Here is an 18,957-nt window from a genome sequence, read left to right as displayed (position 1 = left end):
CCTTCCTGGATGAGGGATCCCTCCATCAGCAGCAGCCTCTCCCCAGCCCTGCTCCCTAGGAGTAAACCCCCTCCTTTTTCAGGCAAGGCATTTTATTCCTTCTCCCCAGGCACCACTCCCTTACCCCTGATAGGCCCTAGCCTTCCCTCCAAATCCTCTTCCACCAATCACAAGGCCCAGAGGGTACCTGGGAGATGTAGGCCTGGTAACTACTTTAATATAGGCCTCCCTAGGGCCTGTAGGCTGCACTTGAGGCCTAGGATCATGAGATCCAACCTGAGCCCGGCTTTGACCGGGAATGAGGGTGGGCTACAAATTTAACGAATTAATAATAATAATAGGGAGAGGGTCATCAGAGGGGGCATAAAGAAGTGAAAATCTGATCTTTTGATGTTAAAATGCACAAGCGAGACGAATGCCGCCTGAATTGAGAATTCAGATGTCTTTTTATGGTTCTGATTGGCTCTAGCCTAAGGGTTGAGCTATAGAATTATTAAGCCATGCACCAACGAAGGATCTGAGGATCCAGCTGCCAAAATGTAGGCTATGAATGTGCTCAGTGAGCCCGTACAACTGGGGGTTCGAGCACCGCAAGCCCCCAAGAAAATTTTGAAATTTGACCAATTACAGGGACATTTTGAGGCCATGTGAAATGGGTATTAGAGCATATTCTAAAGTCAATATTAAGAACTTCAACCCATTGGCTTATTATTCTACCACTAAAAAACTCCATCGATTTTGTAGAGAAATTCACTCATTAAAAAAAAGTTGCTTTGGGGGGCCCTCCAGGATTGGGGGCCCTGAAGCTTAAGCTTCATTAGTTTCACAGTAGATCCGCCTCTGCACACACACACACACATACACAATCCATGCTATTGTAACCTGAAGAACAGACTACTGTAACACGCTTTACATGGGACCGTTCTTGAAGACAACCTGAAAGCTAAAATTGGTGTAGAATGCATCAGACCAGGGATTAATGGTAGTTCCCCCACTTAGGGCAATAAGAACTGCCCTTGCTCAGGCTATGCCTGTGCTGTGGAATGGGCTTCCTGAGGAGGTGACAAAGGCCTAGACCCTGCACAGGTTGTGGAGGCTCTGAAAAGCTGAGCTCTTTTCTCGTACCTCACAAGTGAAGGCTGTGGCTTTTTTCTTTTATTTGCTCTTTCTGCCAGTTTGAAGCTAATATCCATATTTAAATTTATGTAAGCCATTTAGAGCCCTATTGATTGGATGAAAAATTGGATATAAATTAATTAACTAATTGGCCTCGTGGCACTAGGCCAGAACTTTGAAGATCTCCACACAGGCCACTGTGTGCTTAATCAACTGCTTTCTGTTTTAGCTAGATTTGCCAGCCTCCAGGTGGTAGCGGGTGATCTCCTGAAATTACAGATCAGTTCCCATGGAGAAAATGGCCACTTTGCAAGGTGGACTCTATGGCATTATGCTCCACTGAAGTCTCTCCTTTCCCCAAACCCCACCCTCCTCAGGCTCCACCCCAAACATCTCCAGGTATTTCTCATCCCAGAGCTGGCAGCCCTAGGGGTAGCAGGTTCTCTTTTTTGAACCATTCATTGATGGTAGCCCATCTCTGAGACCTAATGCAGGATGGTGGTGGCACAGAAGTAGGAATGAGGATATGAACTCCAGTCATACTGCATAAAAGGTTGTATCACTGCAAGTAGTTTACCTTCAAATTACCTTGTTTCCCTACCCGATTTGATTATACAGGGACAATGAAAAATGAGGAGCAGCAGTTCATTAGAGGTTAGGGTTGCCAACCTCCAGGTACTTTTGGAAACAAACACAATTTGAAAAACAAGGTAAGTAACAGTACAAATGTACATCTATCCTAATGGATTTGGACAGCGAGGTGAGTGACAAAGCATCTCTGAGGCTATCCTAGTAAGATTCCATATATAGCAAAAGCCCAAGTCTTGTACAAATTGCTGTAAAGGGTTTTGCTTATCTTCTTCTTTTCAGTTGTCCTTCAGCAAGGTACAGGGAAAAAAGGCAGGTTCCACTGTCAGGAAAAGAAGGGGAGATGGCCGTTTCCGATTCTTCATCAGTCCCTCTTCCAATCAATACATAGTTGTATAATGTCTCCTCTCAATCTAACAACGGAACCACTTATAGTATTATTGCATTCTTCCTCATTCCATCATTAGGATAGTCAGGTTCCCAGAGGGATATCTGTATATACACAGAGGTGTCTTTTTCATGTAACCTCCAGGTGCTAGCTGGAGATCTTCTGCCGGTAGCAAAGAGGGACCTGGGAACCCTATTAGAGGTCCAAATCTCTCGCACTTCTCACGCTGTTGTAAGGCCACCTGCAGTAATCCTCATACCTCAAAAAGGTCTTCCTCTGTCGATATACTTGCAGCATGTTGCCACACCCCTAATGGATGTACAAATAGCAGATTTTAGAACAAAACCATTAGGGTGGTTCTTCTGAAAGAAATATGACAGTTCCTTGGCAGACAGTGTTGTGCAAAACAGTATGAGTTAATAGAAAAATAATTCCTGCAGTATGATTTCAAGAGAGGATGTTTTAATTGTTGCTATTGGAAGAAATGTATCACCATACTGCATCTTAAATCATCTAGAAAAATGTGTTCCTTGGCCATTTTTCCATTCAGCAAAATGTTGTTTAAGGCAAAGGAATGAGTTCCATTTCCATATATGTTTTCAGTGCGTCTTCAGGGCATTGCTATTTATTTTGTAAGATCATTGTAACAGTCTGCTATTTGTTTCACTGAATTTTTGAAGCATGTCCCAGCAGCTATCAGATGAGGTAAATGATGGGCATAACAGTTAGTGTGGTCTGCAGCCACTAATATTTTATTAACATTTCCTTTACTTATTCCCCTCCCCCCCCCCAATACATTGACTGGGTTTTATTATGGACTGGCCTTTACCAAACTTTGATCAAATAACACAAAGTGATTTAATCACTGATTTCAAAGAAAACAGCAGAATAGCAGTCATTCTATTCACCTCCTGCCTCCTAACCACAGCTTTCAAAACCTAGCACAAGACATAGACGTTGTTCCACAAATTGGGAACAGTGACCACAATGCTATTAATATCAATGGAAAGTTGCCCCAGAGTCCAATACAATCACATTTGATTTCAAAAGGGGGGACTTTGCAAAAATGAGAGACTAGAGAGAGGAAAGCTGAAGGGAAGAATCCACAGAGTCATCTAACCATCTGACAGCAATGCTGATTCTATTAACATAGGCAGTTCATGAGAGGGAGGGCAGGAAGGGTTGTATCAATGCTTGGTTCTCATGGCCTTTTCCTACAAGACTGATTGATACTTTGGGGTCAGGAAGCAATTTTCCTCCAGGCCAGATTAGCCAGGGATCCTGGAGGATCCCCCCCCCCCATATTCTGGGCATGGAGTAGGGGTCACTGGGGGTGAGGTAGTTGTAAATTTCCTGCAATGTGCAGGGGGTTGGACTAGATGACCTGGGAGGTACCTTCCAACTGGTTCTTGTAGGTTATCCGGGCTGTGTAACCGTGGTCTTGGAATTTTCTTTCCTGACGTTTCGCCAGCAACTGTGGCAGGCATCTTCAGAGTAGTAACACTGAAGGACAGTGTCTCTCAGTGTCAAGGGTGTAGAAAGAGTAATATATAGTCAGAAAGGGGTTGGGTTTGAGCTGAGTATTGTCCTGCAAAAGTATTGTCCTGTAAGTATCAAGATAATGTGCTAATGAGGGTATGGTATGTTAATATGGAACCATTGTATCCTGAAGTGATCTGTTAATGTGTGTAATCCAAAACTAATCTGTATGGCTATTGTTGAATGTTGTCTTTGTCTGGAGGTTTTTCAGGGCAGGAAGCCAAGCCTTATTCATTCTTAAACTCTCCTCTTTTCTGTTAAAGTTGTGCTGATGTTTGTGAATTTCAATGGCTTCTCTGTGCAATCTGACAAAATAGTTGGTAGAATTGTCCAGTCTTTCAGTGTCTTGGAATAAGACCCTGTGTCCTGTTTGTGTCAGTCCATGTTCAGCCACTGCTGATTTCTCAGGTTGGCCAAGTCTGCAGTATCTTTCATGTTCTTTTATCCTTGTTTGTATGCTGCGTTTTGTGGTCCCGATGTAAACTTCTCCACAGCTGCAAGGTATACGATATACTCCTGCAGAGGTGAGGGGGTCTCTTTTGTCTTTTGCTGATCGTAGCATTTGTTGTATTTTCTTGGTGGGTTTAAACACTGTTTGTAGGTTATGTTTTTTCAAAAGTTTCTCCATCCTATCAGTGACTCCTTTAATAAATGGCAAGAATACCTTTCCTATGGGAGACTGTTTTTCTTGAGTTTTCTGATTTTTGTTTGGTTCAATGGCCCTTCTGATTTCATTCTTGGAGTAGCCGTTTGCTAGCAGTGCGTGATTTAGATGGTTAGTTTCTTCCTTGAGAAACTGTGGTTCACAGATCCGTCTTGCACGGTCCATTAATGTTTTGATTATTCCTCTTTTCTGTCGGGGGTGGTGGTTGGAGTTTTTGTGTAAGTAGCGATCTGTGTGAGTTGGTTTCCGGTAGACCTTGTGACCTAACTGAAGGTTTGATTTACGGATGACAAGGGTATCAAGAAATGGGAGTTTACCCTCAATTTCCTTTTCCATGGTAAACTGAATGTTTGGATGGATATTATTAAGATGGTTTAGAAAGTCCATTAATTTTTCTTCACCATGGCTCCAAATGGTAAATGTATCATCTACGAACCTGAACCAGACTGTAGGTTTGTAAGGTGCTGATTCTAATGCTGTCTTTTCAAAATATTCCATGTAAAAGTTTGCTATTACTGGACTGAGTGGACTTCCCATAGCTACTCCATCAATCTGTTCATAAAATTCTTGATCCCATAGGAAATAACTTGTTGTCAAACAATGGTGAAATAAGGCTGTTATATCTTCTGGAAAAATCTGGTTAATCAATGAGATTGTGTCTTTAACTGGAACCTTGGTAAAGAGGATATATTAATCAGTTTTGATGTTGTATCCCTCTTTACCAAGGTTCCAGTTAAAGACACAATCTCATTGATTAACCAGATTTTTCCAGAAGATATAACAGCCTTATTTCACCATTGTTTGACAACAAGTTATTTCCTATGGGATCAAGAATTTTATGAACAGATTGATGGAGTAGCTATGGGAAGTCCACTCAGTCCAGTAATAGCAAACTTTTACATGGAATATTTTGAAAAGACAGCATTAGAATCAGCACCTTACAAACCTACAGTCTGGTTCAGGTTCGTAGATGATACATTTACCATTTGGAGCCATGGTGAAGAAAAATTAATGGACTTTCTAAACCATCTTAATAATATCCATCCAAACATTCAGTTTACCATGGAAAAGGAAATTGAGGGTAAACTCCCATTTCTTGATACCCTTGTCATCCGTAAATCAAACCTTCAGTTAGGTCACAAGGTCTACCGGAAACCAACTCACACAGATCGCTACTTACACAAAAACTCCAACCACCACCCCCGACAGAAAAGAGGAATAATCAAAACATTAATGGACCGTGCAAGACGGATCTGTGAACCACAGTTTCTCAAGGAAGAAACTAACCATCTAAATCACGCACTGCTAGCAAACGGCTACTCCAAGAATGAAATCAGAAGGGCCATTGAACCAAACAAAAATCAGAAAACTCAAGAAAAACAGTCTCCCATAGGAAAGGTATTCTTGCCATTTATTAAAGGAGTCACTGATAGGATGGAGAAACTTTTGAAAAAACATAACCTACAAACAGTGTTTAAACCCACCAAGAAAATACAACAAATGCTACGATCAGCAAAAGACAAAAGAGACCCCCTCACCTCTGCAGGAGTATATCGTATACCTTGCAGCTGTGGAGAAGTTTACATCGGGACCACAAAACGCAGCATACAAACAAGGATAAAAGAACATGAAAGATACTGCAGACTTGGCCAACCTGAGAAATCAGCAGTGGCTGAACATGGACTGACACAAACAGGACACAGGGTCTTATTCCAAGACACTGAAAGACTGGACAATTCTACCAACTATTTTGTCAGATTGCACAGAGAAGCCATTGAAATTCACAAACATCAGCACAACTTTAACAGAAAAGAGGAGAGTTTAAGAATGAATAAGGCTTGGCTTCCTGCCCTGAAAAACCTCCAGACAAAGACAACATTCAACAATAGCCATACAGATTAGTTTTGGATTACACACATTAACAGATCACTTCAGGATACAATGGTTCCATATTAACATACCATACCCTCATTAGCACATTATCTTGATACTTACAGGACAATACTTTTGCAGGACAATACTCAGCTCAAACCCAACCCCTTTCTGACTATATATTACTCTTTCTACACCCTTGACACTGAGAGACACTGTCCTTCAGTGTTACTACTCTGAAGATGCCTGCCACAGTTGCTGGCGAAACGTCAGGAAAGAAAATTCCAAGACCACGGTTACACAGCCCGGATAACCTACAAGAACCAATGAACTCTGACCGTGAAAGCCTTCGACAATACCTTCCAACTCTCTGTTTGTATGATTCTATGAAATCCCTCCTGGATGCTTGGAAACTATTTAAAACCACATTAACTGAAGCAACATATGAACACATGAAGCTGCCTTATACTGAATCAGACCCTTGGTCCATCAAAGTCAGTATTGTCTACTCAGACCAACAGAGAGAATGCATACTTCAAGTTAGGAAAGATACCAGTAAGTCTAAAAGGATGGTAGAGTGGTTAACAACCAAACCAAGGAAGCCATAAAAGGCATAAAACGCTTCCTTTAAAAACGAGGTTTACCTGATTTAGAAAAGAGTGCATGCATGCATGCACGCATGTGCACACTAGGGTTGCCAGGTCCCTCTTCACCACCGGCAGGAGGTTTTTTTGGGTAGAGCCTGAGGAGGGCGGGGTTTAGGGAGGGGAGGGGCTTCAGTGCCATCGAGTCCAATTGCCAAAATGGCCATTTTCTTCAGGTGAACTGATCTCTACCGGCTGGAGATCAGTTGTAATAGCAGGAGATCTCCAGCTAGGTTGGCAACCCTAGCACACACACATAAAAGAGCACACAAAAGTGTATACTAAGACAAGCACAAAAGAAATTTGAGGAGCAGATGGCTAAGAGAAACTTTAAGCATTTTTTTTTCCAAATATCTCAGGAAGAGGAAGCCATCCAGGGAGGCTGCTGAGCCATCTGATGACAAAAGAGTAAAAGGACTGCTTAAGGAAAATGGGGAGATGACAAAGAAATTGCATGAATTCTTTGTCTCTGTTCACCATAGAAAATGAAAGTCATGTACCCACACTGGAGCTGCAGTATTTGGGAATGGTATCTGAAAAAAATTACTCAAACGGAGGTGACAAGAGGTATAGTTCTAGGCTTAATAAGTCTTCAGGTGGCATGCATCCAAGGGTCCTTAATGAACTCACATGTAAAAAAATGTTTATTTTCAAGCGAGCAAATGTACCTTTGTACTGGAAGATTAGAAAGTAGCAAATGCTACACTGATTTTTAATAAGGGGTTCAGAGGGGAGCCAAGAAATTACAGTCCAAGTATCCTAACATCTGTCCCAGGTAAATTACTAGAAACTGTTATTAAATTGGACTATTAAGCACACAGAGGAACAAAGGATAGTGAGGGAAAACCAGTATGGCTTCTGCAAAGGGAAGTCCTCCCTCACCAACCTTTTGTAGTTCTTTGAGATTAATTAGCATGTACATAAGGGTGATCCAATAGATATTATATATTTGTATTTCCAAAAATCTTTGGACAAGGGCCCTCACTAAAGGCTCCTGAGTAACCTTAGCTATCATGGGATAGCTAAATAAATAAATAAAATAAAACTTTGTTTTGTGTATTAAAATTAATTTACAGGAAGGAGAGAGCAGTAATAAATGGACAGTTCTTGCAATGTAGGAAAATAATCTGTGGGGCTGGTACTGGAGTTGTGCTGGCATGGATGCTGGTGTAGGGGTCACGTCGCCTCCTACAGCAATTCAGCCCCCAGCCTCAGGAATAGGCCTTTTGTTATGTAGTGGTTAAGAGCGGTGGTTTGGAGCGGTGGACTCTGATCTGGAGAACCGGGGTTGATTCCCCCACTCCCCCACATGAGTGGTGGAGGCTAATCTGGTGAACTGGAGTTGTTTCCCCACTCCTCCACATGAAGCCAGCTGGGTGACCTTGGGCAAATCACACTCAGCCCCACCTACCTCACAGAGTGTCTGTTGTGGGGAGAGGAAGGGAAGGTGATTGTAAGCAGGTTTTATTCTTCCTGAAGTGGGAGAGAAAGTCGGCATATAAAAACCAACTCTTCGTCGTCTTCTTCTAATTCCCATCCAGTGAACCTAGCGGGCATGAGCATAGATCGCTTAAATAGGTCCATCAATGGCTACTAGCCATGATGACCAAGAGAACCTCCACATCCAGAGGCAGCAGTAAACCTCTGAATACCAGACTTGAAGGCAACATTAGGGGAAGACCTTGGCCTCTGTGCCCTGTTTGTTAGCCCTTCAGAGCAACAGGCTAACAACTATGTGAAAAAGAATGCTGGACTAAATGGATCACTGGTCTGATCCAGCATGTCACTTCTTATATTGATATTCTACGGGAATCCCATCTTCATTTGCTGTGCATGCCAAGTAGGACAGAGTAACTATGAAATCTTTAAGCACATAGTTGGGTGTGGTTTTGAAGTTGTACATAGTATTGGAAAGCATTTCTTTTGCATTAATAGTCCCAATGGATTACAAGATACCCACATGTTATCAAGTGTTATTCCAAGATCATTCACCCAAACACTGTGGAAGAGAAGCACCTCGATGTAGTTTAAAATTACATACAGCTAAAAGATTCTCAAATAGAGTATGTGGAACTCAGAAGTATTCAACTGCAGAGCCAAAAGCTGTACAACTAATATAAGAAAACACTGAAAGGGGGAAAAGTACAATGATAAGCATGAAGCAAGTATTGGGGACCAGCTGGAGATTGGCAAAACCGTGGATAAACTAAGACTATTTCCTGTATTTGAAAGATAGTAGGATATTAGTCAGTTTGAAAATGCAAAATAAATACAGAGTTCTAGGCTTCGATTTTCCAGTCATGTATTCCTCTTAGAGTTCAGTGTATAAATTCTCAGCACCTCATTGGCAGAAAAGATTTTTTTATTAAACATGGATGGTCCAAACTAAATAACCATTTTGAGTTTTAAGCAGGCTCATTCCCAATTGTGTATTCTTCTGCTTCTTGTAATATAAATGCAAAACAGTTGAAGGAGAGCTTTAGAAATGTGCTAAGATTCATAATGATGTTGATTATATATTTAATTACACTTGTACTGTATGGATAAATTTCCATTTTCATGCCACATCTTTAACAAATCTGATAAATACATGATTCTTCACAGAGGGATCACAGCAAATCATGATTGCAGGATAAACATTTTTTTTGCCCCTAAGAATCAAAGGGAAAGAAATCACAAAAGAAACTTGCTATATATTATGTTCCATTATCCTTAAGGAGAGCAGCCATATTCCGTAGCAGCAAAATAGAAAAAGCTGATCTCTGTGGAATTCCACCTAAGTAAATTTAGGATTACAGTCCATATCATCTTAAAAGGCAATGCCCTACCTCAGGGTTCCCCATTGCGGTGACCACAGGAGACAGACAGACGGGTACAGTGACATAGACGCAGGGGCAGGGAATGTGTTTGCTCTCTGCCCCCCACCCCTTCTCCCCCCTCTCTCCCCCCTCTCCTCTTCCCCTTTCTGCCTAACTCTGTCCCTGGTTTGACATTGGTTCTTTTGGGCTCCCCACATTGGCCCTGAGTCCTGCTTGGTTTCTGTTTCTGTTTGGGCTTGCAACAGTGTCCCTTCCTTAAGCTGGTTTGGCTTGGATTCTCAGGAGAGTTCAGCCTTGATTTGATCTAGACACCACGTAATATGTTGCCCCAAATCTTCAAAAGTTGAAATCACTGGGCCCAAATGGAACTTCATTAGTGCTGGCCACCAACTCATTTGTCCTAGCAAGGTTTGGAGAGCCAGCATGGTGTGGTGGTTAAGAGCAGTGGTTTGGAGCTGTGGAGTCTGATCTAGAGAACCGGGTTTGATTCCCCACTCCTCCATATGAGCAGCGGAGGCTAATCTGGTGAACTGGATTTGTTCCCCCAATCCTACACATGAAGCCAGATGGGTGACCTTGGGTTAGTCATAATCTCTCAGCCCCATCTACCTCACAGGGTTTCTGTTGTGGGGAGGGGAAGGTGATTGTAAGCCGGATTGATTCTTCCTCAAGTGGTAGAGAAAGTCGGCATATAAAAATCAACTCTTCTTCTTCTTCTCTTTATTTTGGAAATGTATATGCCATCGCTCCAGAGACTTGCTCTAGCTGACTCACAAGTAAAACAGTCAAACAAGATAATAAAACCAGCCATAAAAACCACAGCAGAAAAAAGCCAGTGCATAAAAACAACATAAACAAGACTCAGCAGCTTAAAATGATAGTCATAAAACTGTCCTCAGGGTAGAAGCAGAACATAAAAATAGAAGCTTAAAAAGATAGAACCCTGCAATTTAAAAAAATGACCTGACATCATCATGTTCAAATGCACACTCAAATCCTTCCCCTCTGCATCCAATGAAGTTGTAGCAATGAGCCCAGGGGTCACCTGCTTCTATTCCTATCAGTTCACATCCGTGCTCTTGATGGTTATAATTTGCTCTAATGCATGCACTAGGTAGCTAGATATTTCATTACCATGGGAAAAGAGCTGTGAATAGTTATTCTCTTTGAAGAGAAAGTGTTTCAGCTTTTGTGGGTTTGGAAAGTGAACTTACATGGTTATGGTGAGATGGTCAAGTGATTTATGCTTACATGAACACAAGATGCTGCCTCATACTGAATCAGACCATTGGTCTATCAAAGACAGTATCTTCTATTCAGATTTCCAGTGGCTCTCCAGTCTCAAGTATATGAATAGATTTGAAACAGTAAATCTTAGGCTGAGATATATACTCATTTACCTAGAAGTAAGCTTAGCTGAAGTGTGTGGGGGAGGTAATTTGAATTTCCTGCATTGTGCAGAGGGTTGGACTAGATGACCCTGGTGGTCCCTTCCAACTCTATGATTCTATGAAGTCAATTTGTCTTCTTTATTAATAAACTGGGATAGGATTGGCTTGCCAGCTTTACAGTCATTTTCAGGCATATCTCTTTAAATTTCACTCTGGAACTGCCTGACTTTCCAAGGAATGTTCCTTTTGGTCCAGTTTTGCCCACTGGAGGTTTGAGTGAAAAATAATGTAAATGAAAATGTTTGAAATTGATGGAAAATGTGGCATTTTTTTAACCAAAGCATGAAACATAAACTAAAACAAAGATATCAAATACATGCAGATTGCTTGAGCCACAATTATACTGTTTCCGAAATGGATAGCAAGTACTGGATTATTAAGACTGCCAAAGTTGCTAAAAAATTTATGTGACCCAGCACAGGTTGGTGTTGCATTGTTGCAATAAATTTGGGTACCCTTGAGCTTGGCATCATCAAACCGCAAGTATTGAGGAAGTTTAAAACAGTTTAAATACCAAAATCTCAGTCATTTCCTAGTATCTTGTCAGTCTGGATATTTATGGTCTATGACATCAGGGGGAACTTAGTCTTTAGCAAATAGAAATGATATATTTGCACCGGCAGATAAGGTCATGTGTGACACTGAAAAGGAGAAACATCTCCAGCAATGGCTGCTGTGGTTGCAGATTGTGTAACATCTCAAAGAAAGTTTGATTTCCTTTTGTTTATTTCAACCTTAAAGTTTGTTTATATATCAGTTCTTGTAGGTTATCCGGGCTGTGTGACCGTGGTCTTAGTCACACAGTCTGGATAACCTACAAGAACTGATGAACTCTGACCGTGAAAGCCTTCAACAATATTTTGTTTATATATTTTCCTCATTTCATTTTTATTAGTTAAGCATGGAACAACCCCTTCTTATGCCTATCAAAGTGCAGACTGAGCACCTCAATCAAACATATAACTAAAAGGAATTCGGTATAAATGTAATGGTTCCAGCAATATAATACCTCAAATGGAAGATATCAGAAGTCAGTCAAAACTAAGCACCTTTCTTTCTAAGTAGCTGGCATAGCATAGTGGTTAGAGTGTCAGACTAGGACCTGGGGTAGTTAGATTTGAATCCCTACTCTACCATGGAAGCTTGCCAGGTGACTTTTGATCCATCACAATCTGTCTAACCTACCTCACAGGGTTGTTGTTATGAGGATAGCATGGAGGAGGAGTTTGGGGTTTCCATTAGGGAGAATCATGTGATGTAAAAATAAATAAATAAGATGATACTAAAGTAGGGTCGCCAACCTCCAGATACTAGCTGGAGATCTCCTGCTATTACAACTGATCTCTAGCCGACAGATCAGTTCACTTGGAGAAAATGGCCACTTTGGCAATTGGACTTTATGACATTGAAGTCCCTCCCCACTCCAAACTCCACCCTCCTCAGGCTCTTCCCCAAAAACCTCCCGCCGGTGGCAAAGAGGGACCTGGCAACCCTATACTAAGGGGAGATTAAGTCAAAACATACATAATATGGCAACAAGAAACACACAGATCAGCTGATAAGTAAAGGAACAAAAAGCACTGAATTGAAATGTTGTTGAATTGTGAATGTTTTTCAAATGCTAAAAAAAGAATATGAGAAAGATGAAAAAATGTAGAACTGTATGAAGGATTTTTAGGGTGCCCATTTTGATAACGGGTCAACATGGCCTATAAGGGGGGAAAAAACCTTGCATTTTTGCATTATAATTGTTTTATTAATGAGATTTTACTGCTATATCTTTGGAAATTCCTGATGAAAAACATGTTTTAACTTGATCCTGCTAAAAAAAAGTCTGACTTCAATATGCCAAATAGTTAACACAAGTATGTGTCTGAAGAAGCCCCAAGGAGAACAGAATGTTCATTTACATACAATAAACATATTTCATTCATGCAGCATAGAATTGCAAAACAGTTCTGAAACCCAGTAACCTCAGTCATTGCAAGTTTGAATATACTGGCTCAGCTGACATCCCAGAAGAATGTTTCATTTCCCACTTGCACTGAAGGGTTATTTTAGAATAATACTTTTGGAAAGATTATTTTGTCTGTATTCCTAGCTATTCAAACTATTAATGACATTCCATAAACTCACACGCAACAATTATTTTTGTAACCTACTCAAATATCTGTATTAATGATTAGTTATAATTATACATCAAACCAGTGTGTCAAGAGTTATCATACTTTTCGGGGTGAGCACCCTAAGAGGAGAGATAAATGGGCAGAGACTTCCCAAAACTAACTAATCTGATGGCTCAGCATTCTGTCTCCAGAGTGCATAGGATGAGTCCCTCTTATACTACCTCATATAAAGACCTCATGCAAGACAAGACAAATATAAAAAGTAGGGAATTGTTCCACCTGTCCTCAGCACCATCAATACCATATTAATTAGAACAGTTATAAGTGTTGGACATTCGTCTCCCCTGAAACATCTGGGCTATCTTTGCTTAGATCAAGGCTTCCTATATTTCCTCAGAAAGTTGAAGCAGACTGAGAATAACAACCAATAACGTTCCTTCAAAACTGTTGCATCCAGCCATTATTCACTTTTCCCCTTCTGTAACTATGATATAGATAGCACAACTAACAATAGTAGATAGCACTAAGGAAGCAGTGATGGAATGAGGTGCAAAAATGGAAACCGAAGATGCTTCCCTGTTCGCAGGAAATGCTGTTCTCGCTTTCTAATAAGAAGCATCAAAATTCTTTCTAATAAGTGTCTGCTTGGATAGCAAAAAAACAAAAAAACAAACAAAACGGATCCTAGCAACTAAAGGGGAAAGCATTTCTCATATTGTCCTGGTTTTGATCAATGATTGCATTTTGTCATCATTCGTTCTTCTCACACAGCAACGTGTGTGGGAAGAAGTACATGAAAGACAAAGTAGATGCCTGACTGGATTGTGCATTAAGCTTTCACCTCTGAGATCATTTTTGTGTTATGAATAGTCCTAGAAGTGTGAGGACCATAGCAGTTTCCATTCAGGATGAAGAAAGTTGCACAATATAATCCTCTGCAGAGTTACATCCTTCTAAATCAATGGGTTTCAAAGAATGTAGGTTTGTTTAGGATAGAACTGGTAACATAAGAACTTGCGGCAGGGCCCTTGAGTCATAGTATGAAGCCAGATTCCTCCTGCCTCACTATTAAAAAAGAGGTACAGAGCCAGAAATCAAATGCTGGTTCAGCCATCAACTTTGTTCCTTCCCACATCCTGGCACCATTCTTCAGGCAGATTGCCCACCTTTTGAAGAAAAAGGTTAGTGACTCGTATGTTTATCCATTAATTTTTCATTTTATTACAAAAAACATGAACTTTTATTTTAAACTAGAAATATTCATCCAGGCATTGGGAGGGAGGTTTCTTTTGCCAGGGAACCAGTGCCCGTGAATTGGCGGGTGCCTTCTAAAGCCAGCTTCTGCTTCATACTTGTAGAAACAATTTCCCCCTAAATATTGTGTCTTGACAAGAAAAGATATATCTGAAAAGGATGCAGTAATGTTGCTTTCAAATGTATCTGCTAATCTAAATACAGAGAGAATGTAGGTTTATCATAGCTGGGATTGTAGCCATATGAGAGATTCAGTTTCTACTTCAGACTTCCTCCTCCACAGGCACTAATGCAACACAGCAACTTTCCCTCACTCCCATCCTCTGCAACCTCCTTAAGTATAGCCCTCTGGATTCAGCTTTCTAGCCCTTGATTGCTGCTCACCTCTCCTGTCCCTCCCATCTGGGTAGCTCTTTTCTTTTGGTCCCCACCAGGACCTAGCACACACTGCTTTCCCTCAGTTGGTTCCCTCTAAAGAGAATGAGAGAAGTATTGAACACTACTATAAAATAAGGGAATAATGACACTAGGGTAAGGTTTGTCATTATTGCCTTTATGAACTGCAATTGATACTTTGATTTGACTTACAAGCAATATTTCTCATTGTCAAAATGGCCCCTTCTGTAGATACATAAATTCAGAGATTGGGGCTATGGACAGACACAGCAGGCCTTTCTACAAACCCAGAAAAAGCCTTAGGGCTGCAGAAAAATCTGAAATCTTAAAAAAAAAAAATACATCGAGGAATTAAAACTCCCCAAATAATAAAAGTAGCACCTGTAGCTTTAATAAGTGAATGCCCTCGCAATGGTTGTTTTGGAGGCAACCACAACAGTATTGCCACCCTACAAGACTTGGTTTCTGTCAGGGAGGGGGCAGGAACCTTTTCAGGGTTGTTTTGGCCTTTGAGGGAGGGCTCATCAGGTCAGGTGGGGTAGCAAGCACCAGACAACTTGCTACCATGATGCTTTCATGATTTACACAGCCACAGCTGCTTGCTACTGTTCAATAGCAGCCACCCCATGAAAGCCAGTGTTGTGTAGTGCTTAGGGTTCCAGACTAGGATCTGGGAGACCCAAGATCAAATCACCTCTCTGCTATGGAGGTCCCTTTGGGCCAATCACACTCAGCCTAACCTACCTCACATGAGAGTTGTGAGGATACAACGGAGGAGAGAAGAATGATGTAAGCTGCTTTGGTTCCCTAATTGGGGAGAAATGTGAAGTATAAATGAAATAAATAAATAATAAATATAGCTGAAGATGGGGGGCAGATAAAAGGTGGGTGGGTGGAAAGGAGAGAAGAAAACAGGGAAAGTTGAGGATATGGGAGCTGCCAGTAGCAAATAGTGTGGGGAGGGAAATACAAGGGAAAGTGAGGTGCGCCCTGTAATACCTTGTAGGTTTCCCACTGTGCAGCTGGGCCCAGTCTAGCCAGCACCATGCAACTCAGCTCAGCATAGTGGCCAGCATTGCACAACTGGGCAAGACTTTTCCCAGTGAGAGGCTGCTGAGGTGGGAGGGAAAGCTGGTGACACAGGGGTAGATAAAGGTAGGTTGGCTGGTGGGTGGGAAGGAGAAATCGAAACAGAAAAGAGGAGCTAATATGGGGGCTCTCAGGAAAAAGGAAAGAAGAAATAGTAGTTGAGAAGGAAATGAGATGTCTCCACAAGTTCTTGTGGGCAGAGCTGTAACTGGGGGTGGGGAGGTAGCTGCCACCCCTGTGGCATGCAGAGAAGATAGCAGAACTGCCTCTCCTGCAGGCGCCTCTGTGCCTGGTAGGAGAGGCAGTTCCGCTGCCCTCTCTGCATGCCACAGGGGCAGTGGCTGCCCTCCTCACCCCCCCAGCTACGGCCCTGCTTGTGGGTCCCCTGATTGTCCTTACTATTGTTTATTATAGTTGTCTGTCTTCTCAGATTTTTTGGGGAAAGGCCATGCCACAGAAAGCCAGTATATACACTGGCTTAAAACTATCCCAACAATGGTCATGGTTTGTACTTGTTTATACCTGTTAGTTTTAGGTTTGGGGTGACACAAGGATCAGCAACACCCCCCTAGCACTGGAAATGGCAAGCCAGGCAGGAACAGAGCCACCAAAGTGCAGTGCCCCCCCTAAGTAGCTAGCCTTTCTAGCAGGATACCATATCTGATGGTCCTGAAAGGCTCTGAGATGTCCAAGAGAATTAGCACCTCCTATAATTCTCCCAGTGAAAGTAATCAGTCAGGGCAACCTAGGCTGTTTGAATCTTCAACACAGGCCAATATCAAGATAGATATGAGTCTAAATAATCTATCTCATCGAGGACTCATCAAGATGTAGCTACCACATGCTTAAGCATTTCCCCCCAAAATAGAATACTGGCCACTGGAAAGTTGTTTTTATTATAACTGTTATCAGCTTATAACTATAACATCAAGCTGAGGCATAAATCTAAATTCATAAACTGGATATTAAAAAAAATAGCAGACTATCATCTTTGCAAAGAATGAAGCCAATCATAATTATGAAATCAAGCAGCTGGTGTTTCAGGCGGGTACACTTGGCAACTTGCTTCAATATCCCCTGGCAATAATGTTCTGAGTTATTGCTGTACAGTCTTATATTTCACCTCTGAAAAGCCATCTGGTCAAAGTTGCTAAGTGTCACTTTACGCTAACACGCCAAGGGTGTGGGAAAATGTGTTTTGCTTAGCTTTGAATAACTCATTGGCTAACATTATCTGTCCTAGAAAACTGTTGTTCTGCAATGTATTAAATAAGTGGATTTCACACTGCATTGTGGAAAATCTTGTGGTTTCCAGAAGCTTAATTGGAGATTTCTCAAATATAAGATCAGTAACAGTGGCTTACCTGCCTCTACCAATTTTCCCTGTGATGTAAAAAACTTAGAGGAGTGCTGCAGAGGATTTTGGGAACACATCAAGTTTACCCAGGATGCTAGCCAAACCTGCTACACTAGGGAAAACAGTTCCCATAGGACAATAGTGAGATCCAATAGGTCTGGGCAGCGCCCTGTGCAAATTATGTGTATTAAGAGCCAGTGTTGTATAATGGTTAAGAGCAATGGACTCTAATCTGGTGAACTGGGTTTGAAACCCACTCCTCCATATGAGCAGTGGACTCTAATCTGGTGAACCGGTTTGGTTTCCCCACTCCTACATATGAAGCCTGATGGGCGACCTTGGGCTATGCCTGGTTCACACATGCAGGACATTGAGATAGGGATGAGTTGTCAAATTGATTTCTGGTTCCAGTTGGTCAGGCTGGTGTTTTTTTGTTGGTGGTGTGCTCTTGCTTTGTTTGTTCGTTGTTTTTTAATTCCTTTCTCTGGCTTTTGGTTTTTCTTTCCGGAGAGAGAGAACTTTCATGTAGGAAGATAACAAATATTGGTCATGGCTCAATATTTACATAAACCATAGGGATGCCAGCCTCCAGGTCGGGCATGGGGATCCCCTGGAATTACAGCTTGTCTGCAGACTACAGAGATCAGTTCCCCTGGAGAAAACAGATGCTTCGGAGGGTGGATTCTATGGCATTGTACCCCACTGAGGTCCCTGTCCTCTCCATCCTCAAATCTCCAGGAGTTTCCCAACCTGGATCTGGCAATGGCAACCCAATAAACCAGCTTCAGAGAAACTGGATGATCATCTGAATTTGAAGCTCTGTGGTATACCTGGCCTGTACAGTGATTCTGCCACAGTAGTCCTTAATGTTTTTTCCTTATCAAGGATGTTTTATAAACTGGGTAACTAAGTGGCAGGCAAGGAGACATCTCGCACATTTATTACATCTAACTCAAATTGATCTAAAGACTGTGAGCAGGTATTTCGATCTATTCATCGTGAATTTTATTAACTTTCTTTTCCTATAGGATATCTTTGTTACTTTTGTCAAAGTGGGGCTACCTCAGGAAATACAATAAAGTCCCAATGAAAATTTTCCAAGGTCTCATAAGGAAACCTTTAATCTCCCCTAAGAAGGGCCATGCCCTTACCTGGATGGCTCAGGCTAGCCTGATCTAGTCTGATCTCAGAAGCTAATCAGGGTCAGCCTGCTTAGGGAGACCACCAAGGAATGCCAGGGTTGTTGTGCAGAGGAAGGCAACGGCACACCACCTCTGTTAGTCTCTTGCCTTGAAAATCCTACAAGGTTGCCATGAGTCAGCTGCAACTTGATGGCACTTTAAATACACACGCAACAAGAACCATAGTCAAATCCACCAGTCCAATAAGAATCTTCCCCCCTTTTTCTCTCAAAGGCCTGTAGGGCCTCAAAATCATGCTTCTATTCAAAGACTAACTCAGGGGAGGTGGTGTTATCGGACTGGGTGATTTCTGAAAGATTCTAGGTCCTGAACAAATAGGCTTTGTTACTGGAAGGTCTACAATAGATTATTGCCTAGTTTTATATCACTTAGCCAGAAAATATACATCAACTCCAAGAAGCAATTTATATGTGGTTTTTATTACTCTCCAGGCGGCTTTTGATTTAATCCCA

This window comes from Euleptes europaea, chromosome 5, assembly GCF_029931775.1.
Source record: "Euleptes europaea isolate rEulEur1 chromosome 5, rEulEur1.hap1, whole genome shotgun sequence".
NCBI lineage: Eukaryota > Metazoa > Chordata > Lepidosauria > Squamata > Sphaerodactylidae > Euleptes > Euleptes europaea.
The sequence above is the reverse complement of the archived record's forward strand: the minus strand, read 5'-3'. Positions refer to the sequence as shown.